Genomic DNA, 25,404 nt, shown 5'->3' on the forward strand with positions numbered 1-25,404 from the left:
GAAGAGGAGGAAGAGACTAGGAGAGAGACAGTAACATAGGGAAGAGGAGGAAGAGACAGTAACAGAGGGGGGAGGAGGAAGAGACTAGGAGAGAGACAGTAACAGAGGGAGGAAGAGACCAGGAGAGACAGTAACAGAGGGAAGAGGTACAGCAGCTACTTCAGCAAGGAGAATAAGAGAGATGAGAGATTAAGAGAGATCATTTGAGTGAAGAAGATAGGGATAAATTGAGGGAACAAGAGAGAGATACATTGAGGAAAGAAGAGAGAGATTTATTGAGGGAACAAGAGATGATTAGAGAGAGAGAAAAGAGAGAGATGAAGAGAGAGATGAGGTGATAGGGAGACGTCGACAGTGGGATGACACTGAGGTATGAGGGTAGGGTTGAAGAGGAGGAGAGGGTTCAGAGGAAGGTCAATGAAAGATGGGGCCAGTGGCCTCCCTACTGATGTGCCTGGAGGTGAACAGGTCTGTGTCATGGTCTCTCTGTCTCATTATCAGCCCCGTTACACACATTCTGTTGGAGGCTAGAATAAATTTCAGAAAAAATAGAGAAAAAAATCTTTCAACTCTGGAATTTTAAAGTCAATTCTTGCTTGTGTTTTCTTAAAGTAAACAATGCTATTTTGTCTCATTTAAATACATCTGAGTCACACAGTGTGCCATTCTCTCCAGTGACCATCTATTCAGTTGCATTTGTCCCTACAGGGATATTCATTGTGCAGCAAGGGAAACACAACACACAGTCAATGTACAGTTTACATGTATACTGAGATATGTGTTGCCTTGCTTCCACTTGTCAAATCATGTTAGATCAGGACTTAATGATCTCCCTCCTCTCCCTGGAGGACCTGAGCCCTGGGTCCATGCCTCAGGGATGACTCCTTGCTGTCCCCAGTCCACCTGGCCGTGCTGCTGCTCCAGTTTCAACTGTTCTTCCTGCGGCTTTGGAACCCTGACCTGTTCACCGGTTGTGCTACCTGTCCCAGACCTGCTGTTTTCGTCTATCTCTCTTTACTGCACCTGCTGTCTCTAACTCTGAATGCTCGGCTATGAAAAGCCAACTGACATTAACTCCTGAGGTGCTGACCTGTTGCATCCTCTACAACCACTGTGATTATTATTATTTGACCCTGCTGGTGTTTTATGAACATTTGAACATCTTGGCCATGTTCTGTTATAATCTCCACCCGGCACAGCCAGAAGTGGACTGGCCACTCCTCTCTAGGTTTCTTCCTAGGTTTTGGCCTTTCTAGGGAGGTTTTCCTAGCCACTGTGCTTCTACACCTGCATTGCTTGCTGTTTGGGGTTTTAGGCTGGGTTTCTGTACAGCACTTTGAGATATCAGCTGATGTAAGAAGGGCTTTATAATTACAGTTGATTGATTGATTAAAGTATCAAAACAGTGTGTGCATCTCAAATGGCACACTATGGACCCTGGTCAAAAGTAGTGCACTACATAGGGAACGAGGTGCCATTTGAGACACATCCAGGTCCTGTGAATCCAGAGTCTGACTCTTATGCTACCAGCCTTGTTTTTTGTTTTAGTTCAATTCTTCTCTATCAGTTTGTTTCTGAATCCTGCTCTTCATGTCCAGTCAACGTTGCCACCATACTGTAGAATTCTCCATCTGCCTTGTGTGGAGCACTGCAGCTCCAAAATGATGCTGTTTTAATGATGCTGTTCTCCACCACCCAGACACCTCTCCACCACCCAGACACCTCTCCACCACCCAGACACCTCTCCACCACCCAGACACCTCTCCACCACCCAGACACCTCTCCACCACCCAGACACCTCTCCACCACCCAGACACCTCTCCACCACCCAGACACCTCTCTACCACCCAGACACCTCTCTACCACCCAGACACCTCTCTACCACCCAGACACCTCTCTACCACCCAGACACCTCTCTACCACCCAGACACCTCTCTACCACCCAGACACCACCCAGACACCTCTCTACCACCCAGACACCTCTCTACCACCCAGACACCTCTCTACCACCCAGACACCTCTCTACCACCCAGACACCTCTCTGCCACCCAGACACCTCTCTGCCACCCAGACACCTCTCTGCCACCCAGACACCTCTCCGCCACCCAGACACCTTGTTAGTTTTAGAGTTCAGATGAATCAACGGTGCTCTTTGTCTTTTTCCTTTAGAAGCTGTATGAATTCACCTTGTTTTCATCCATCCCATAATTGTGACAAACCCTGTTGCCCGGCCAACCGACAGTCCTACAGACCCAGTAATCACCTGAACAATAGTCACTTTGGGCTTTGAGGTTCTGTTTTGTTGGAATGCTCGGAAGCTCAGCAGTCAATCTCTGCTGAAGTCTGTTTCTAAAGTCCCTAAGGTTGTACTGTACCCTGGTTAGGGTCATGTGGGGAACAGTCGCTTGAGCAGATTAATGTATGCAATTGTGCCAACAGAACACACATACATAACCACACACACACATGGCCAGGTGACTGGGTCAGGATTACACAGATGTTCACACTGAATCTCTTCTGCCCCGTTCCCCGTCTCTGATTGGGTGTATTTGAATGGATTTCATTTGGCGTGATGTGTGTTTGATTGGCACTGTGTGATCCGCTTTTTGTGCGTGCATGCGTGCGTGTGTGTGTGTGTGTGTGTGCTCCTTTGTCTGCGGATCCACCAAGATATTTTTTTTTATCACAGGGAGAATAAGATGGGAATTGAATTAAGCCCAATATCTTCTAAAGCCAACTTGTTGCTATGAGGATACTAAAGAAACCATCAACTAGCTTGTTACTAACATCATTATAGAGCCCCACTAGGAATGAATGGAAGACGCCAATTCACATAGAAGTAGAGAAATCCAATGTTTCACTTTCTTTCTGCTCTCCCTACCTCCCCTACCTCCCCTCCCTCCCTACCTACCTACCTCCCTACCTACCTCCCTACCTCCCTACCTCCCTACCTCCCTCCCTACCTCCCTACCTATCTACCTACCTACCTACCTCCCTACCTACCTACCTACCTACCTACCTACCTACCTACCTACCTACCCCTACCTACCTACCTCCATCCCTCCCTCCCTCCCTCCCTCCCTCCCTACCTACATCCCTCCCTACCTACATCCCTCCCTACCTACATCCCTCCCTACCTACATCCCTCCCTACCTACATCCCTACCTACCTACCTACCTACCTACCTACCTACCTACCTACCTACCTACCTACATCCCTCCCTACCTACCTACCTACCTCCCTACCTACCTACCTACCTACCTACCTACCTACCTACATCCCTCCCTACCTACATCCCTCCCTACCTACATCCCTCCCTACCTACATCCCTCCCTACCTACATCCCTCCCTCCCTACCTACATCCCTCCCTACCTACATCCCTCCCTCCCTCCCTACTTACCTAACCCTGTAGGCCTGGGCTGAAGCCCTACACACACACACACACACACACACACACGCACACACGCACACGCACACACACACACACACACACACACACTCCCCCTACCTACCTACATCCCTCCCTCCCTACCTACCTAACCCTGTAGGTCTGGGCTGAAGCCCTACACACACACACACACACACACACACTCACTCACACTTTTGCATTGCTATCCTTATGGGGACTAAATGATGATTCCCATCCAAAATCCTATTTTCCCTAATTCTAAAACTACCTAAACCTGCAGCTGGCCATGACCGGGAGGTCCGTGGGGTGACACACAATCGGCCTAGCGTCGTCCGGTTTGGTGAGGGTTTGACCGGTAGGGATATCCTTGTCTCATTGCGCACCAGCGACCCCTGTGGCGGGCCGGGAGCAGTGCACGCTAACCAAGGTTGCCGGGAGCACCGTGTTTCCACATTGGTGCGGCTGGCTTCCGGGTTGGAGACACGCTGTGTTAAGAAGCAGTGCGGCTTGGTTGGGTTGTGTATCGGAGAACGCATGATTTTCAACCTTCATCTCTTCAGGGCTCGTATGGGACTTGTAGCGATGAGACAAGATAGTAGCGACTAACAATTGGATACCACGAAATTGGGGAGAAAAAAAACAAAAAAACTATACCTAAACCTAACCCATAATCCTAAATCTAAACCTAAATCTAACGTAACCCATAATCCTAAATCTATACCTAAACCTAATCCTAACCCCTAATCCTAAATCTATACCTAAACCTAACCCCTAATCATAAATCTATACCTAAACCTAACCACTAATCCTAAATCTATACCTAAACCTAACCCCTAATCCTAAATCTATACCTAAACCTAACCCCTAATCCTAAATCTATACCTAAACCTAACCCCTAATCCTAAATCTATACCTAAACCGAACCCCTAATCCTAAATCTATACCTAAACCTAACCCCTAATCCTAAATCTATACCTAAACCTAACCACTAATCCTAAATCTATACCTAAACCTAACCCCTAATCCTAAATCTATACCTAAACCGAACCCCTAATCCTAAATCTATACCTAAACCTAACCCCTAATCCTAAATCTATACCTAAACCTAACCACTAATCCTAAATCTATACCTAAACCTAACCCCTAATCCTAAATCTATACCTAAACCTAACCTAACCCCTAATCCTAAATCTATACCTAAACCTAACGTAACCCCTAATCCTAAATCTATACCTAAACCTAACCACTAATCCTAAATCTATACCTAAACCTAACCCCTAATCCTAAATCTATACCTAAACCTAACGTAACCCCTAATCATAAATCTATACCTAAACCGAACCCCTAATCATAAATCTATACCTAAACCTAACCACTAATCCTAAATCTATACCTAAACCTAACCCCTAATCCTAAATCTATACCTAAACCTAACCCCTAATCCTAAATCTATACCTAAACCTAACCCCTAATCCTAAATCTATACCTAAACCTAACCACTAATCCTAAATCTATACCTAAACCTAACCGTAACCCCTAAATCTATACCTAAACCTAACCCCTAATCCTAAATCTATACCTAAACCTAACGTAACCCCTAATCCTAAATCTATACCTAAACCTAACGTAACCCCTAATCCTAAATCTATACCTAAACCTAACCACTAATCCTAAATCTATACCTAAACCTAACCCCTAATCCTAAATCTATACCTAAACCTAACGTAACCCCTAACCCCTAAATCTATACCTAAACCTAACCACTAATCCTAAATCTATACCTAAACCTAACCGTAACCCCTAAATCTATACCTAAACCTAACCCCTAATCATAAATCTATACCTAAACCTAACCCCTAATCCTAAATCTATACCTAAACCTAACCCCTAATCCTAAATCTATACCTAAACCTAACCCCTAATCCTAAATCTATACCTAAACCTAACCCCTAATCCTAAATCTATACCTAAACCTAACGTAACCCCTAATCCTAAATCTATACCTAAACCTAACCCCTAATTCTAAATCTATACCTAAACCTAACCACTAATCCTAAATCTATACCTAAACCTAACGTAACCACTAATCCTAAATCTATACCTAAACCTAACCCCTAATCCTAAATCTATACCTAAACCTAACCCCTAATCCTAAATCTATACCTAAACCTAACCCCTAATCCTAAATCTATACCTAAACCTAACCACTAATCCTAAATCTATACCTAAACCTAACCGTAACCCCTAAATCTATACCTAAACCTAACCCCTAATCCTAAATCTATACCTAAACCTAACCCCTAATCCTAAATCTATACCTAAACCTAACCACTAATCCTAAATCTAAACCTAAATCTAACGTAACCCATAATCCTAAATCTATACCTAAACCTAACCCCTAATCCTAAATCTATACCTAAACCTAACCGTAACCCCTAATCCTAAATCTATACCTAAACCTAACGTAACCCCTAATCCTAAATCTATACCTAAACCTAACCTAACCCCTAATCCTAAATCTATACCTAAACCTAACCCCTAATCCTAAATCTAAACCTAAACCTAACCGTAACCCCTAATCCTAAATCTATACCTAAACCTAACGTAACCCCTAATCCTAAATCTATACCTAAACCTAACCCCTAATCCTAAATCTATACCTAAACCTAACCCCTAATCCTAAATCTATACCTAAACCTAATCGTAACCCCTAATCCTAAATCTATACCTAAACCTAATCGTAACCCCTAATCCTAAATCTAAACCTAAATCTAACCTCTAATCCTAACCCAAATTGTAACCCTAAACCTAACCCCATGCATATATTATATTAACACAGACCGAGAGACTAAAGAAGAGTGGGAGGGTAGAGGGGAGGAAGTATGAGGGAGAAGATGTTGATTAAAGAGGAAGAGGGAGGGTAGAGGGGAGGAAGAGGGAGAGAGAAAGATAAATAAGAGGAGGAGAGTGAAAGAAGACAGAGATAGTGATGAGTCTAAACCAAATGCCCATCCATTACCCCTTCCACGATAATGACCACTGGACCTCTCTCCTCCTGCTCCTCCTCTTCCTCTCCTTCCTGCATCTCATCTCTTATCTTGTCTGCAGTGCAGTATGAGTCCAGTGACTAATGGCTACAGACCTATTATCTGGCCATAGACTCTCCCTCACTGAGACTCAGCTGAATGCATAATGCAGCTCTTTCTAGATGAGCACCGGTGATATGCCAGCTATAGAGGGGATATCTAGACGCTGCATATAGAGGGGGGATATCTAGACGCTGCCTATAGAGGGGGGATATCTAGACGCTGCCTATAGAGGGGGATATCTAGACGCTGCCTATAGAGGGGGATATCTAGACGCTGCCTATAGAGGGGGATATCTAGACGCTGCATATAGAGGGGGATATCTAGACGCTGCCTATAGAGTGGGGATGGGATATCTAGACGCTGCCTATAGAGGGGGATATCTAGACGCTGCCTATAGAGGGGGATATCTAGACGCTGCCTATAGAGGGGGATATCTAGACGCTGCCTATAGAGTGGGGATATCTAGACGCTGCATATAGAGGGGGATATCTAGACGCTGCCTATAGAGTGGGGATGGGATATCTAGACGCTGCCTATAGAGGGGGATATCTAGACGCTGCCTATAGAGGGGGATATCTAGACGCTGCCTATAGAGGGGGATATCTAGACGCTGCCTATAGAGTGGGGATATCTAGACGCTGTCTATAGAGGGGGATATCTAGACGCTGCCTATAGAGGGGGATATCTAGACGCTGCCTATAGAGGGGGATATCTAGACGCTGCCTATAGAGGGGGATATCTAGACGCTGCCTATAGAGGGGGATATCTAGACGCTGCCTATAGAGGGGGATATCTAGACGCTGCCTATAGAGGGGGGATATCTAGACGCTGCCTATAGAGGGGGATATCTAGACGCTGCCTATAGAGGGGGATATCTAGACGCTGCCTATAGAGGGGGATATCTAGACGCTGCCTATAGAGGGGGGATATCTAGACGCTGCCTATAGAGGGGGGATATCTAGACGCTGCCTATAGAGTGGGGATATCTAGACGCTGCCTATAGAGGGGGGATATCTAGACGCTGCCTATAGAGTGGGGATATCTAGACGCTGCCTATAGAGGGGGATATCTAGACGCTGCCTATAGAGGGGGATATCTAGACGCTGCCTATAGAGGGGGATATCTAGACGCTGCCTATAGAGTGGGGATATCTAGACGCTGCATATAGAGGGGGATATCTAGACGCTGCCTATAGAGTGCGGATGGGATATCTAGACGCTGCCTATAGAGGGGGATATCTAGACGCTGCCTATAGAGGGGGATATCTAGACGCTGTCTATAGAGTGGGGATATCTAGACGCTGCCTATAGAGGGGGATATCTAGACGCTGTCTATAGAGTGGGGATATCTAGACGCTGCCTATAGAGTGGGATGGGATATCTAGACGCTGCCTATAGAGGGGGATATCTAGACGCTGCCTATAGAGGGGGATATCTAGACGCTGCCTATAGAGGGGGATATCTAGACGCTGCCTATAGAGTGGGGATATCTAGACGCTGTCTATAGAGTGGGGATATCTAGACGCTGCCTATAGAGTGGGGATATCTAGACGCTGCAAATAGAGGGGGATATCTAGACGCTGCCTATAGAGTGGGGATATCTAGACGCTGCCTATAGAGGGGGATATCTAGACGCTGCATATAGAGGGGGATATCTAGACGCTGCCTATAGAGTGGGGATGGGATATCTAGACGCTGCCTATAGAGGGGGATATCTAGACGCTGCCTATAGAGGGGGATATCTAGACGCTGCCTATAGAGGGGGATATCTAGACGCTGCCTATAGAGTGGGGATATCTAGACGCTGTCTATAGAGGGGGGATATCTAGACGCTGCCTATAGAGGGGGATATCTAGACGCTGCCTATAGAGGGGGATATCTAGACGCTGCCTATAGAGGGGGATATCTAGACGCTGCCTATAGAGGGGGATATCTAGACGCTGCCTATAGAGGGGGATATCTAGACGCTGCCTATAGAGGGGGATATCTAGACGCTGCCTATAGAGGGGGATATCTAGACGCTGCCTATAGAGGGGGATATCTAGACGCTGCCTATAGAGTGGGGATATCTAGACGCTGCCTATAGAGGGGGATATCTAGACGCTGCCTATAGAGGGGGATGTCTAGACGCTACCTATAGAGGGGGATATCTAGACGCTGTCTATAGAGTGGGGATATCTAGACGCTGCCTATAGAGGGGGATATCTAGACGCTGCCTATAGAGGGGGATATCTAGACGCTGCCTATAGAGGGGGATATCTAGACGCTGCCTATAGAGGGGGATATCTAGACGCTGCCTATAGAGTGGGGATATCTAGACGCTGCCTATAGAGTGGGATGGGATATCTAGACGCTGCCTATAGAGGGGGATATCTAGACGCTGCCTATAGAGGGGGGATATCTAGACGCTGCCTATAGAGGGGGATATCTAGACGCTGCCTATAGAGTGGGGATATCTAGACGCTGTCTATAGAGTGGGGATATCTAGACGCTGCCTATAGAGGGGGATATCTAGACGCTGTCTATAGAGTGGGGATATCTAGACGCTGCCTATAGAGGGGGATATCTAGACGCTGCCTATAGAGTGGGGATATCTAGACGCTGCCTATAGAGTGGGGATATCTAGACGCTGCATATAGAGGGGGATATCTAGACGCTGCCTATAGAGTGGGGATATCTAGACGCTGCCTATAGAGTGGGGATATCTAGACGCTGCCTATAGAGTGGGGATATCTAGACGCTGCATATAGAGGGGGGATATCTAGACGCTGCCTATAGAGTGGGGATATCTAGACGCTGCCTATAGAGGGGGGATATCTAGACGCTGCCTATAGAGGGGGGATATCTAGACGCTGCCTATAGAGGGGGGATATCTAGATGCTGCCTATAGAGGGGGGGATATCTAGACGCTGCCTATAGAGGGGGGATATCTAGACGCTGCCTATAGAGGGGTGATATCTAGATGCTGCCTATAGAGTGGGGATGGGATATCTAGACGCTGCCTATAGAGTGGGGATGGGATATCTAGACGCTGCCTATAGAGTGGGGATATCTAGACATTTAACATTTACATTTACATTACATTTAAGTCAATTAGCAGACGCTCTTATCCAGAGCGACTTACAAATTGGTGCATTCACCTTATGACATCCAGTGGAACAGTCACTTTACAATAGTGCATCTAAATCTTAAAGGGGGGTGAGAAGAGTGGGGATGGGATGGGATATCTAGACGCTGCCTATAGAGGGGGATATCTAGACGCTGCCTATAGAGTGTGGATATCTAGATGCTGCCTATAGAGTGGGGATGGGATATCTAGACGCTGCCTATAGAGGGGGATATCTAGACGCTGCCTATAGAGGGGGATATCTAGACGCTGCCTATAGAGGGGGATATCTAGACACTGCCCGTAGAGGGGGATATCTAGACGCTGCCTATAGAGGGGGGATATCTAGACGCTGCCCGTAGAGGGGGGATATCTAGACGCTGCCTATAGAGTGGGGATATCTAGACGCTGCCTATAGAGTGTGGATATCTAGACGCTGCCTATAGAGTGGGGATATCTAGATGCTGCCCGTAGAGGGGGGATATCTAGACGCTGCCTATAGAGTGGGGATATCTAGACGCTGCCCGTAGAGGGGGGATATCTAGACGCTGCCTATAGAGGGGGGATATCTAGACGCTGCCTATAGAGTGGGGATATCTAGACGCTGCCTATAGATATCTCACTTTGGGCTTTGAGGTTCTGTTTTGTTGGAATGCTCGGAAGCTCAGCAGTCAATCTCTGCTGAAGTCTGTTTCTAAAGTCCCTAAGGTTGTACTGTACCCTGGTTAGGGTCATGTGGGGAACAGTCGCTTGAGCAGATTAATGTATGCAATTGTGCCAACAGAACACACATACATAACCACACACACACATGGCCAGGTGACTGGGTCAGGATTACACAGATGTTCACACTGAATCTCTTCTGCCCCGTTCCCCGTCTCTGATTGGGTGTATTTGAATGGATTTCATTTGGCGTGATGTGTGTTTGATTGGCACTGTGTGATCCGCTTTTTGTGCGTGCATGCGTGCGTGTGTGTGTGTGTGTGTGCTCCTTTGTCTGCGGATCCACCAAGATATTTTTTTTTTATCACAGGGAGAATAAGATGGGAATTGAATTAAGCCCAATATCTTCTAAAGCCAACTTGTTGCTATGAGGATACTAAAGAAACCATCAACTAGCTTGTTACTAACATTATTATAGAGCCCCACTAGGAATGAATGGAAGACGCCAATTCACATAGAAGTAGAGAAATCCAATGTTTCACTTTCTTTCTGCTCTCCCTACCTCCCTACCTCCCTACCTCCCTACCTACCTACCTCCCTACCTACCTACCTCCCTACCTCCCTACCTCCCTACCTCCCTCCCTACCTCCCTACCTATCTACCTACCTACCTACCTCCCTACCTACCTACCTACCTACCTACCTACCTACCTACCTACCTACCTACCTACCTACCTACATCCCTCCCTACCTACATCCCTCCCTACCTACATCCCTCCCTACCTACATCCCTCCCTACCTACATCCCTCCCTACCTACATCCCTACCTACCTACCTACCTACCTACCTACCTACCTACCTACCTACCTACCTACCTACATCCCTCCCTACCTACCTACCTACCTCCCTACCTACCTACCTACCTACCTACCTACCTACCTACCTACCTACCTACCTACCTACCTACCTACCTACCTACCTACCTACATCCCTCCCTACCTACATCCCTCCCTACCTACATCCCTCCCTACCTACATCCCTCCCTACCTACATCCCTCCCTCCCTACCTACATCCCTCCCTACCTACATCCCTCCCTCCCTCCCTACTTACCTAACCCTGTAGGCCTGGGCTGAAGCCCTACACACACACACACACACACACACACACGCACACACGCACACGCACACACACACACACACACACACACTCCCCCTACCTACCTACATCCCTCCCTCCCTACCTACCTAACCCTGTAGGTCTGGGCTGAAGCCCTACACACACACACACACACACACACTCACTCACACTTTTGCATTGCTATCCTTATGGGGACTAAATGATGATTCCCATCCAAAATCCTATTTTCCCTAATTCTAAAACTACCTAAACCTGCAGCTGGCCATGACCGGGAGGTCCGTGGGGTGACACACAATCGGCCTAGCGTCGTCCGGTTTGGTGAGGGTTTGACCGGTAGGGATATCCTTGTCTCATTGCGCACCAGCGACCCCTGTGGCGGGCCGGGAGCAGTGCACGCTAACCAAGGTTGCCGGGAGCACCGTGTTTCCACATTGGTGCGGCTGGCTTCCGGGTTGGAGACACGCTGTGTTAAGAAGCAGTGCGGCTTGGTTGGGTTGTGTATCGGAGAACGCATGATTTTCAACCTTCATCTCTTCAGGGCTCGTATGGGACTTGTAGCGATGAGACAAGATAGTAGCGACTAACAATTGGATACCACGAAATTGGGGAGAAAAAAACAAAAAAACTATACCTAAACCTAACCCATAATCCTAAATCTAAACCTAAATCTAACGTAACCCATAATCCTAAATCTATACCTAAACCTAATCCTAACCCCTAATCCTAAATCTATACCTAAACCTAACCCCTAATCATAAATCTATACCTAAACCTAACCACTAATCCTAAATCTATACCTAAACCTAACCCCTAATCCTAAATCTATACCTAAACCTAACCCCTAATCCTAAATCTATACCTAAACCTAACCCCTAATCCTAAATCTATACCTAAACCGAACCCCTAATCCTAAATCTATACCTAAACCTAACCCCTAATCCTAAATCTATACCTAAACCTAACCACTAATCCTAAATCTATACCTAAACCTAACGTAACCACTAATCCTAAATCTATACCTAAACCTAACCCCTAATCCTAAATCTATACCTAAACCTAACCTAACCCCTAATCCTAAATCTATACCTAAACCTAACGTAACCCCTAATCCTAAATCTATACCTAAACCTAACCGTAACCCCTAATCCTAAATCTATACCTAAACCTAACCACTAATCCTAAATCTATACCTAAACCTAACCCCTAATCCTAAATCTATACCTAAACCTAACGTAACCCCTAATCATAAATCTATACCTAAACCGAACCCCTAATCATAAATCTATACCTAAACCTAACCACTAATCCTAAATCTATACCTAAACCTAACCCCTAATCCTAAATCTATACCTAAACCTAACCCCTAATCCTAAATCTATACCTAAACCTAACCCCTAATCCTAAATCTATACCTAAACCTAACCACTAATCCTAAATCTATACCTAAACCTAACCGTAACCCCTAAATCTATACCTAAACCTAACCCCTAATCCTAAATCTATACCTAAACCTAACCCCTAATCCTAAATCTATACCTAAACCTAACCCCTAATCCTAAATCTATACCTAAACCGAACCCCTAATCATAAATCTATACCTAAACCTAACCCCTAATCCTAAATCTATACCTAAACCTAACCCCTAATCCTAAATCTATACCTAAACCTAACCCCTAATCCTAAATCTATACCTAAACCTAACCCCTAATCCTAAATCTATACCTAAACCTAACCCCTAATCCTAAATCTATACCTAAACCTAACCCCTAATCCTAAATCTATACCTAAACCTAACGTAACCCCTAATCCTAAATCTATACCTAAACCTAACCCCTAATTCTAAATCTATACCTAAACCTAACCACTAATCCTAAATCTATACCTAAACCTAACGTAACCACTAATCCTAAATCTATACCTAAACCTAACCCCTAATCCTAAATCTATACCTAAACCTAACCCCTAATCCTAAATCTATACCTAAACCTAACCCCTAATCCTAAATCTATACCTAAACCTAACCACTAATCCTAAATCTATACCTAAACCTAACCGTAACCCCTAAATCTATACCTAAACCTAACCCCTAATCCTAAATCTATACCTAAACCTAACCCCTAATCCTAAATCTATACCTAAACCTAACCACTAATCCTAAATCTAAACCTAAATCTAACGTAACCCATAATCCTAAATCTATACCTAAACCTAACCCCTAATCCTAAATCTATACCTAAACCTAACCGTAACCCCTAATCCTAAATCTATACCTAAACCTAACGTAACCCCTAATCCTAAATCTATACCTAAACCTAACCTAACCCCTAATCCTAAATCTATACCTAAACCTAACCCCTAATCCTAAATCTAAACCTAAACCTAACCGTAACCCCTAATCCTAAATCTATACCTAAACCTAACGTAACCCCTAATCCTAAATCTATACCTAAACCTAACCCCTAATCCTAAATCTATACCTAAACCTAACCCCTAATCCTAAATCTATACCTAAACCTAATCGTAACCCCTAATCCTAAATCTATACCTAAACCTAATCGTAACCCCTAATCCTAAATCTAAACCTAAATCTAACCTCTAATCCTAACCCAAATTGTAACCCTAAACCTAACCCCATGCATATATTATATTAACACAGACCGAGAGACTAAAGAAGAGTGGGAGGGTAGAGGGGAGGAAGTATGAGGGAGAAGATGTTGATTAAAGAGGAAGAGGGAGGGTAGAGGGGAGGAAGAGGGAGAGAGAAAGATAAATAAGAGGAGGAGAGTGAAAGAAGACAGAGATAGTGATGAGTCTAAACCAAATGCCCATCCATTACCCCTTCCACGATAATGACCACTGGACCTCTCTCCTCCTGCTCCTCCTCTTCCTCTCCTTCCTGCATCTCATCTCTTATCTTGTCTGCAGTGCAGTATGAGTCCAGTGACTAATGGCTACAGACCTATTATCTGGCCATAGACTCTCCCTCACTGAGACTCAGCTGAATGCATAATGCAGCTCTTTCTAGATGAGCACCGGTGATATGCCAGCTATAGAGGGATATCTAGACGCTGCATATAGAGGGGGATATCTAGACGCTGCCTATAGAGGGGGATATCTAGACGCTGCCTATAGAGGGGGATATCTAGACGCTGCCTATAGAGGGGGATATCTAGACGCTGCCTATAGAGGGGGATATCTAGACGCTGCATATAGAGGGGGATATCTAGACGCTGCCTATAGAGTGGGGATGGGATATCTAGACGCTGCCTATAGAGGGGGGATATCTAGACGCTGCCTATAGAGGGGGATATCTAGACGCTGCCTATAGAGGGGGATATCTAGACGCTGCCTATAGAGTGGGGATATCTAGACGCTGTCTATAGAGTGGGGATATCTAGACGCTGCCTATAGAGTGGGGATATCTAGACGCTGCATATAGAGGGGGATATCTAGACGCTGCCTATAGAGTGGGGATATCTAGACGCTGCCTATAGAGGGGGATATCTAGACGCTGCATATAGAGGGGGATATCTAGACGCTGCCTATAGAGTGGGGATGGGATATCTAGACGCTGCCTATAGAGGGGGATATCTAGACGCTGCCTATAGAGGGGGATATCTAGACGCTGCCTATAGAGGGGGATATCTAGACGCTGCCTATAGAGTGGGGATATCTAGACGCTGTCTATAGAGTGGGGATATCTAGACGCTGCCTATAGAGTGGGGATATCTAGACGCTGCCTATAGAGGGGGATATCTAGACGCTGCCTATAGAGGGGGATATCTAGACGCTGCCTATAGAGGGGGATATCTAGACGCTGCCTATAGAGTGGGGATATCTAGACGCTGCATATAGAGGGGGATATCTAGACGCTGCCTATAGAGTGCGGATGGGATATCTAGACGCTGCCTATAGAGGGGGATATCTAGACGCTGCCTATAGAGGGGGGATATCTAGACGCTGTCTATAGAGTGGGGATATCTAGACGCTGCCTATAGAGGGGGATATCTAGACGCTGCCTATAGAGGGGGATATCTAGACGCTGCCTATAGAGTGGGGATATCTAGACGCTGCCTATAGAGGGGGATATCTAGACGCTGTCTATAGAGGGGGATATCTAGACGCTGCATATAGAGGGGGATATCTAGACGCTGCCTATAGAGTGGGGATGGGATATCTAGACGCTGCCTATAGAGTGGGGATATCTAGACGCTGCCTATAGAGGGGGATATCTAGACGCTGCCTATAGAGGGGGATATCTAGACGCTGCCTATAGAGGGGATATCTAGACGCTGCCTATAGAGGGGGATATCTAGACGCTGCCTATAGAGGGGGATGTCTAGACGCTGTCTATAGAGTGGGGATATCTAGACGCTGCCTATAGAGGGGGATATCTAGACGCTGCCTATAGAGGGGGATATCTAGACGCTGCCTATAGAGGGGGATATCTAGACGCTGCCTATAGAGGGGGATATCTAGACGCTGCCTATAGAGTGGGGATATCTGACGCTGCCTATAGAGGGGGATATCTAGACGTTGCCTATAGAGTGGGGATATCTAGACGCTGCCTATAGAGGGGGATATCTAGACGCTGCCTATAGAGGGGGATATCTAGACGCTGCATATAGAGGGGGATATCTAGACGCTGCCTATAGAGTGGGGATATCTAGACGCTGCCTATAGAGGGGGATATCTAGACGCTGCCTATAGAGGGGGATATCTAGACGCTGCCTATAGAGGGGGATATCTAGATGCTGCCTATAGAGGGGGATATCTAGACGCTGCCTATAGAGGGGGATATCTAGACGCTGCCTATAGAGGGGTGATATCTAGATGCTGCCTATAGAGTGGGGATGGGATATCTAGACGCTGCCTATAGAGTGGGGATGGGATATCTAGACGCTGCCTATAGAGTGGGGATATCTAGACATTTAACATTTACATTTACATTACATTTAAGTCAATTAGCAGACGCTCTTATCCAGAGCGACTTACAAATTGGTGCATTCACCTTATGACATCCAGTGGAACAGTCACTTTACAATAGTGCATCTAAATCTTAAAGGGGGGGTGAGAAGAGTGGGGATGGGATGGGATATCTAGACGCTGCCTATAGAGGGGGGATATCTAGACGCTGCCTATAGAGTGTGGATATCTAGATGCTGCCTATAGAGTGGGGATGGGATATCTAGACGCTGCCTATAGAGGGGGATATCTAGACGCTGCCTATAGAGGGGGATATCTAGACGCTGCCTATAGAGGGGGATATCTAGACACTGCCCGTAGAGGGGGATATCTAGACGCTGCCTATAGAGGGGGATATCTAGACGCTGCCCGTAGAGGGGGATATCTAGACGCTGCCTATAGAGTGGGGATATCTAGACGCTGCCTATAGAGTGTGGATATCTAGACGCTGCCTATAGAGTGGGGATATCTAGATGCTGCCCGTAGAGGGGGATATCTAGACGCTGCCTATAGAGTGGGGATATCTAGACGCTGCCCGTAGAGGGGGGATATCTAGACGCTGCCTATAGAGGGGGGATATCTAGACGCTGCCTATAGAGTGGGGATATCTAGACGCTGCCTATAGATATCTCACTTTGGGCTTTGAGGTTCTGTTTTGTTGGAATGCTCGGAAGCTCAGCAGTCAATCTCTGCTGAAGTCTGTTTCTAAAGTCCCTAAGGTTGTACTGTACCCTGGTTAGGGTCATGTGGGGAACAGTCGCTTGAGCAGATTAATGTATGCAATTGTGCCAACAGAACACACATACATAACCACACACACACATGGCCAGGTGACTGGGTCAGGATTACACAGATGTTCACACTGAATCTCTTCTGCCCCGTTCCCCGTCTCTGATTGGGTGTATTTGAATGGATTTCATTTGGCGTGATGTGTGTTTGATTGGCACTGTGTGATCCGCTTTTTGTGCGTGCATGCGTGCGTGTGTGTGTGTGTGTGTGTGCTCCTTTGTCTGCGGATCCACCAAGATATTTTTTTTTTATCACAGGGAGAATAAGATGGGAATTGAATTAAGCCCAATATCTTCTAAAGCCAACTTGTTGCTATGAGGATACTAAAGAAACCATCAACTAGCTTGTTACTAACATTATTATAGAGCCCCACTAGGAATGAATGGAAGACGCCAATTCACATAGAAGTAGAGAAATCCAATGTTTCACTTTCTTTCTGCTCTCCCTACCTCCCTACCTCCCTACCTCCCTACCTACCTACCTCCCTACCTACCTACCTCCCTACCTCCCTACCTCCCTACCTCCCTCCCTACCTCCCTACCTATCTACCTACCTACCTACCTCCCTACCTACCTACCTACCTACCTACCTACCTACCTACCTACCTACCTACCTACATCCCTCCCTACCTACATCCCTCCCTACCTACATCCCTCCCTACCTACATCCCTCCCTACCTACATCCCTCCCTACCTACATCCCTACCTACCTACCTACCTACCTACCTACCTACCTACCTACCTACCTACCTACATCCCTCCCTACCTACCTACCTACCTACCTCCCTACCTACCTACCTACCTACCTACCTACCTACCTACATCCCTCCCTACCTACATCCCTCCCTACCTACATCCCTCCCTACCTACATCCCTCCCTACCTACATCCCTCCCTCCCTACCTACATCCCTCCCTACCTACATCCCTCCCTCCCTCCCTACTTACCTAACCCTGTAGGCCTGGGCTGAAGCCCTACACACACACACACACACACACACACACGCACACACGCACACGCACACACACACACACACACACACACTCAAATCAAATCAAATCAAATTTATTTATATAGCCCTTCGTACATCAGCTGATATCTCAAAGTGCTGTACAGAAACCCAGCCTAAAACCCCAAACAGCAAACAATGCAGGTGTAAAAGCACGGTGGCTAGGAAAAACTCCCTAGAAAGGCCAAAACCTAGGAAGAAACCTAGAGAGGAACCGGGCTATGTGGGGTGGCCAGTCCTCTTCTGGCTGTGCCGGGTAGAGATTATAACAGAAAATGACCAAGATGTTCAAATGTTCATAAATGACCAGCATGGTCAAATAATAATAAGGCAGAACAGTTGAAACTGGAGCAGCAGCACAGTCACTCCCCCTACCTACCTACATCCCTCCCTCCCTACCTACCTAACCCTGTAGGTCTGGGCTGAAGCCCTACACACACACACACACACACACACTCACTCACACTTTTGCATTGCTATCCTTATGGGGACTAAATGATGATTCCCATCCAAAATCCTATTTTCCCTAATTCTAAAACTACCTAAACCTGCAGCTGGCCATGACCGGGAGGTCCGTGGGGTGACACACAATCGGCCTAGCGTCGTCCGGTTTGGTGAGGGTTTGACCGGTAGGGATATCCTTGTCTCATTGCGCACCAGCGACCCCTGTGGCGGGCCGGGAGCAGTGCACGCTAACCAAGGTTGCCGGGAGCACCGTGTTTCCACATTGGTGCGGCTGGCTTCCGGGTTGGAGACACGCTGTGTTAAGAAGCAGTGCGGCTTGGTTGGGTTGTGTATCGGAGAACGCATGATTTTCAACCTTCATCTCTTCAGGGCTCGTATGGGACTTGTAGCGATGAGACAAGATAGTAGCGACTAACAATTGGATACCACGAAATTGGGGAGAAAAAAAACAAAAAAACTATACCTAAACCTAACCCATAATCCTAAATCTAAACCTAAATCTAACGTAACCCATAATCCTAAATCTATACCTAAACCTAATCCTAACCCATAATCCTAAATCTATACCTAAACCTAATCCTAACCCCTAATCCTAAATCTATACCTAAACCTAACCCCTAATCATAAATCTATACCTAAACCTAACCACTAATCCTAAATCTATACCTAAACCTAACCCCTAATCCTAAATCTATACCTAAACCTAACCCCTAATCCTAAATCTATACCTAAACCTAACCCCTAATCCTAAATCTATACCTAAACCGAACCCCTAATCCTAAATCTATACCTAAACCTAACCCCTAATCCTAAATCTATACCTAAACCTAACCACTAATCCTAAATCTATACCTAAACCTAACGTAACCACTAATCCTAAATCTATACCTAAACCTAACCCCTAATCCTAAATCTATACCTAAACCTAACCTAACCCCTAATCCTAAATCTATACCTAAACCTAACGTAACCCCTAATCCTAAATCTATACCTAAACCTAACCGTAACCCCTAATCCTAAATCTATACCTAAACCTAACCACTAATCCTAAATCTATACCTAAACCTAACCCCTAATCCTAAATCTATACCTAAACCTAACGTAACCCCTAATCATAAATCTATACCTAAACCGAACCCCTAATCATAAATCTATACCTAAACCTAACCACTAATCCTAAATCTATACCTAAACCTAACCCCTAATCCTAAATCTATACCTAAACCTAACCCCTAATCCTAAATCTATACCTAAACCTAACCCCTAATCCTAAATCTATACCTAAACCTAACCACTAATCCTAAATCTATACCTAAACCTAACCGTAACCCCTAAATCTATACCTAAACCTAACCCCTAATCCTAAATCTATACCTAAACCTAACCCCTAATCCTAAATCTATACCTAAACCTAACCCCTAATCCTAAATCTATACCTAAACCGAACCCCTAATCATAAATCTATACCTAAACCTAACCCCTAATCCTAAATCTATACCTAAACCTAACCCCTAATCCTAAATCTATACCTAAACCTAACCCCTAATCCTAAATCTATACCTAAACCTAACCCCTAATCCTAAATCTATACCTAAACCTAACCCCTAATCCTAAATCTATACCTAAACCTAACCCCTAATCCTAAATCTATACCTAAACCTAACGTAACCCCTAATCCTAAATCTATACCTAAACCTAACCCCTAATTCTAAATCTATACCTAAACCTAACCACTAATCCTAAATCTATACCTAAACCTAACGTAACCACTAATCCTAAATCTATACCTAAACCTAACCCCTAATCCTAAATCTATACCTAAACCTAACCCCTAATCCTAAATCTATACCTAAACCTAACCCCTAATCCTAAATCTATACCTAAACCTAACCACTAATCCTAAATCTATACCTAAACCTAACCGTAACCCCTAAATCTATACCTAAACCTAACCCCTAATCCTAAATCTATACCTAAACCTAACCCCTAATCCTAAATCTATACCTAAACCTAACCACTAATCCTAAATCTAAACCTAAATCTAACGTAACCCATAATCCTAAATCTATACCTAAACCTAACCCCTAATCCTAAATCTATACCTAAACCTAACCGTAACCCCTAATCCTAAATCTATACCTAAACCTAACGTAACCCCTAATCCTAAATCTATACCTAAACCTAACCTAACCCCTAATCCTAAATCTATACCTAAACCTAACCCCTAATCCTAAATCTAAACCTAAACCTAACCGTAACCCCTAATCCTAAATCTATACCTAAACCTAACGTAACCCCTAATCCTAAATCTATACCTAAACCTAACCCCTAATCCTAAATCTATACCTAAACCTAACCCCTAATCCTAAATCTATACCTAAACCTAATCGTAACCCCTAATCCTAAATCTATACCTAAACCTAATCGTAACCCCTAATCCTAAATCTAAACCTAAATCTAACCTCTAATCCTAACCCAAATTGTAACCCTAAACCTAACCCCATGCATATATTATATTAACACAGACCGAGAGACTAAAGAAGAGTGGGAGGGTAGAGGGGAGGAAGTATGAGGGAGAAGATGTTGATTAAAGAGGAAGAGGGAGGGTAGAGGGGAGGAAGAGGGAGAGAGAAAGATAAATAAGAGGAGGAGAGTGAAAGAAGACAGAGATAGTGATGAGTCTAAACCAAATGCCCATCCATTACCCCTTCCACGATAATGACCACTGGACCTCTCTCCTCCTGCTCCTCCTCTTCCTCTCCTTCCTGCATCTCATCTCTTATCTTGTCTGCAGTGCAGTATGAGTCCAGTGACTAATGGCTACAGACCTATTATCTGGCCATAGACTCTCCCTCACTGAGACTCAGCTGAATGCATAATGCAGCTCTTTCTAGATGAGCACCGGTGATATGCCAGCTATAGAGGGGATATCTAGACGCTGCATATAGAGGGGGGATATCTAGACGCTGCCTATAGAGGGGGGATATCTAGACGCTGCCTATAGAGGGGGGATATCTAGACGCTGCCTATAGAGGGGGATATCTAGACGCTGCCTATAGAGGGGGATATCTAGACGCTGCATATAGAGGGGGATATCTAGACGCTGCCTATAGAGTGGGGATGGGATATCTAGACGCTGCCTATAGAGGGGGGATATCTAGACGCTGCCTATAGAGGGGGGATATCTAGACGCTGCCTATAGAGGGGGGATTACATTTACATTACATTTAAGTCATTTAGCAGACGCTCTTATCCAGAGCGACTTACAAATTGGGATATCTAGACGCTGCCTATAGAGTGGGGATATCTAGACGCTGTCTATAGAGTGGGGATATCTAGACGCTGCCTATAGAGTGGGGATATCTAGACGCTGCATATAGAGGGGGGATATCTAGACGCTGCCTATAGAGTGGGGATATCTAGACGCTGCCTATAGAGGGGGATATCTAGACGCTGCATATAGAGGGGGATATCTAGACGCTGCCTATAGAGTGGGGATGGGATATCTAGACGCTGCCTATAGAGGGGGATATCTAGACGCTGCCTATAGAGGGGGATATCTAGACGCTGCCTATAGAGGGGGATATCTAGACGCTGCCTATAGAGGGGGATATCTAGACGCTGTCTATAGAGTGGGGATATCTAGACGCTGCCTATAGAGGGGGATATCTAGACGCTGCCTATAGAGTGGGGATATCTAGACGCTGCCTATAGAGTGGGGATATCTAGACGCTGCCTATAGAGTGGGGATATCTAGACGCTGCCTATAGAGGGGGGATATCTAGACGCTGCCTATAGAGGGGGGATATCTAGACGCTGCCTATAGAGGGGGATATCTAGACGCTGCCTATAGAGTGGGGATATCTAGACGCTGCATATAGAGGGGGGATATCTAGACGCTGCCTATAGAGTGCGGATGGGATATCTAGACGCTGCCTATAGAGGGGGATATCTAGACGCTGCCTATAGAGGGGGATATCTAGACGCTGTCTATAGAGTGGGGATATCTAGACGCTGCCTATAGAGTGGGGATATCTAGACGCTGCCTATAGAGTGGGGATATCTAGACGCTGCCTATAGAGGGGGATATCTAGACGCTGCCTATAGAGGGGGATATCTAGACGCTGCCTATAGAGGGGGATATCTAGACGCTGCATATAGAGGGGGGATATCTAGACGCTGCCTATAGAGTGGGGATGGGATATCTAGACGCTGCCTATAGAGTGGGGATATCTAGACGCTGCCTATAGAGTGGGGATATCTAGACGCTGCCTATAGAGGGGGGATATCTAGACGCTGCCTATAGAGTGGGGATATCTAGACGCTGCCTATAGAGTGGGGATATCTAGACGCTGCCTATAGAGTGGGGATATCTAGACGCTGCCTATAGAGTGGGGATATCTAGACGCTGCCTATAGAGTGGGGATATCTAGACGCTGCCTATAGAGGGGGATGTCTAGACGCTACCTATAGAGGGGGATATCTAGACGCTGTCTATAGAGTGGGGATATCTAGACGCTGCCTATAGAGGGGGATATCTAGACGCTGCCTATAGAGGGGGATATCTAGACGCTGCCTATAGAGGGGGATATCTAGACGCTGCCTATAGAGGGGGATATCTAGACGCTGCCTATAGAGGGGGGATATCTAGACGCTGCCTATAGAGTGGGGATATCTAGACGCTGCCTATAGAGGGGGGATATCTAGACGTTGCCTATAGAGTGGGGATATCTAGACGCTGTCTATAGAGTGGGGATATCTAGACGCTGCCTATAGAGGGGGGATATCTAGACGCTGCCTATAGAGTGGGGATATCTAGACGCTGCCTATAGAGTGGGGATATCTAGACGCTGCATATAGAGGGGGATATCTAGACGCTGCCTATAGAGTGGGGATATCTAGACGCTGCCTATAGAGGGGGATATCTAGACGCTGCCTATAGAGGGGGATATCTAGACGCTGCCTATAGAGGGGGATATCTAGATGCTGCCTATAGAGGGGGATATCTAGACGCTGCCTATAGAGGGGGATATCTAGACGCTGCCTATAGAGGGGGATATCTAGATGCTGCCTATAGAGTGGGGATGGGATATCTAGACGCTGCCTATAGAGTGGGGATGGGATATCTAGACGCTGCCTATAGAGTGGGGATATCTAGACATTTAACATTTACATTTACATTACATTTAAGTCAATTAGCAGACGCTCTTATCCAGAGCGACTTACAAATTGGTGCATTCACCTTATGACATCCAGTGGAACAGTCACTTTACAATAGTGCATCTAAATCTTAAAGGGGGGATGAGAAGAGTGGGGATGGGATGGGATATCTAGACGCTGCCTATAGAGGGGGATATCTAGACGCTGCCTATAGAGTGTGGATATCTAGATGCTGCCTATAGAGTGGGGATGGGATATCTAGACGCTGCCTATAGAGGGGGATATCTAGACGCTGCCTATAGAGGGGGATATCTAGACGCTGCCTATAGAGGGGGATATCTAGACACTGCCCGTAGAGGGGGATATCTAGACGCTGCCTATAGAGGGGGATATCTAGACGCTGCCCGTAGAGGGGGATATCTAGACGCTGCCTATAGAGTGGGGATATCTAGACGCTGCCTATAGAGTGTGGATATCTAGACGCTGCCTATAGAGTGGGGATATCTAGATGCTGCCCGTAGAGGGGGGATATCTAGACGCTGCCTATAGAGTGGGGATATCTAGACGCTGCCCGTAGAGGGGGGATATCTAGACGCTGCCTATAGAGGGGGGATATCTAGACGCTGCCTATAGAGTGGGGATATCTAGACGCTGCCTATAGAGTGGGGATATCTAGACGCTGCCTATAGAGTGGGGATGGGATATCTAGACGCTGCCTATAGAGTGGGGGATATCTAGACGCTGCCTATAGAGGGGGGATATCTAGACGCTGCCTATAGAGGGGGGATATCTAGACGCTGCCTATAGAGGGGGGATATCTAGACGCTGCCTATAGAGGGGGGATATCTAGACGCTGCCTATAGAGTGGGGATATCTAGACGCTGCCTATAGAGTGGGGATATCTAGACGCTGCCTATAGAGGGGGATATCTAGACGCTGCCTATAGAGGGGGATATCTAGACGCTGCCTATAGAGTGGGGATATCTAGACGCTGCCTATAGAGTGGGGATATCTAGACGCTGCCTATAGAGGGGGGATATCTAGACGCTGCCTATAGAGTGGGGATGGGATATCTAGACGCTGCCTATAGAGTGGGGATATCTAGACGCTGCCTATAGAGTGGGGATATCTAGACGCTGCCTATAGAGTGGGGATGGGATGTCTAGACGCTGCCTATAGAGTGGGGATGGGATGTCTAGACGCTGCCTATAGAGGGGGGATATCTAGACGCTGCCTATAGAGGGGGATATCTAGACGATGCCTATAGAGGGGGATATCTAGACGCTGCCTATAGAGTGGGGATGTCTAGACGCTGCCTATAGAGTGGGGATGTCTAGACGCTGCCTATAGAGGGGGATATCTAGACGCTGCCTATAGAGGGGGATGTCTAGACGCTGCCTATAGAGTGGGGATGGGATGTCTAGACGCTGCCTATAGAGGGGGATATCTAGACGCTGCCTATAGAGGGGGATATCTAGACGCTGCCTATAGAGGGGGATATCTAGACGCTGCCTATAGAGTGGGGATGGGATGTCTAGACGCTGCCTATAGAGGGGGGATATCTAGACGCTGCCTATAGAGGGGGGATATCTAGACGCTGCCTATAGAGTGGGG

General features: G+C 46.1%; 1 protein-coding gene across 1 annotated transcript in view; it reads left to right on the top strand.

The window, feature by feature from the left end:
• The window catches only part of LOC124013545 (exocyst complex component 4-like), a 200,317-nt gene that overhangs the window by 139,202 nt on the left and 35,711 nt on the right, over positions 1–25,404 (top strand). The gene's annotated exons all lie outside the window — the stretch shown is intronic.

Source organism: Oncorhynchus gorbuscha, linkage group LG25 (genome assembly GCF_021184085.1).
Source record: "Oncorhynchus gorbuscha isolate QuinsamMale2020 ecotype Even-year linkage group LG25, OgorEven_v1.0, whole genome shotgun sequence".
Lineage (NCBI taxonomy): Eukaryota > Metazoa > Chordata > Actinopteri > Salmoniformes > Salmonidae > Oncorhynchus > Oncorhynchus gorbuscha.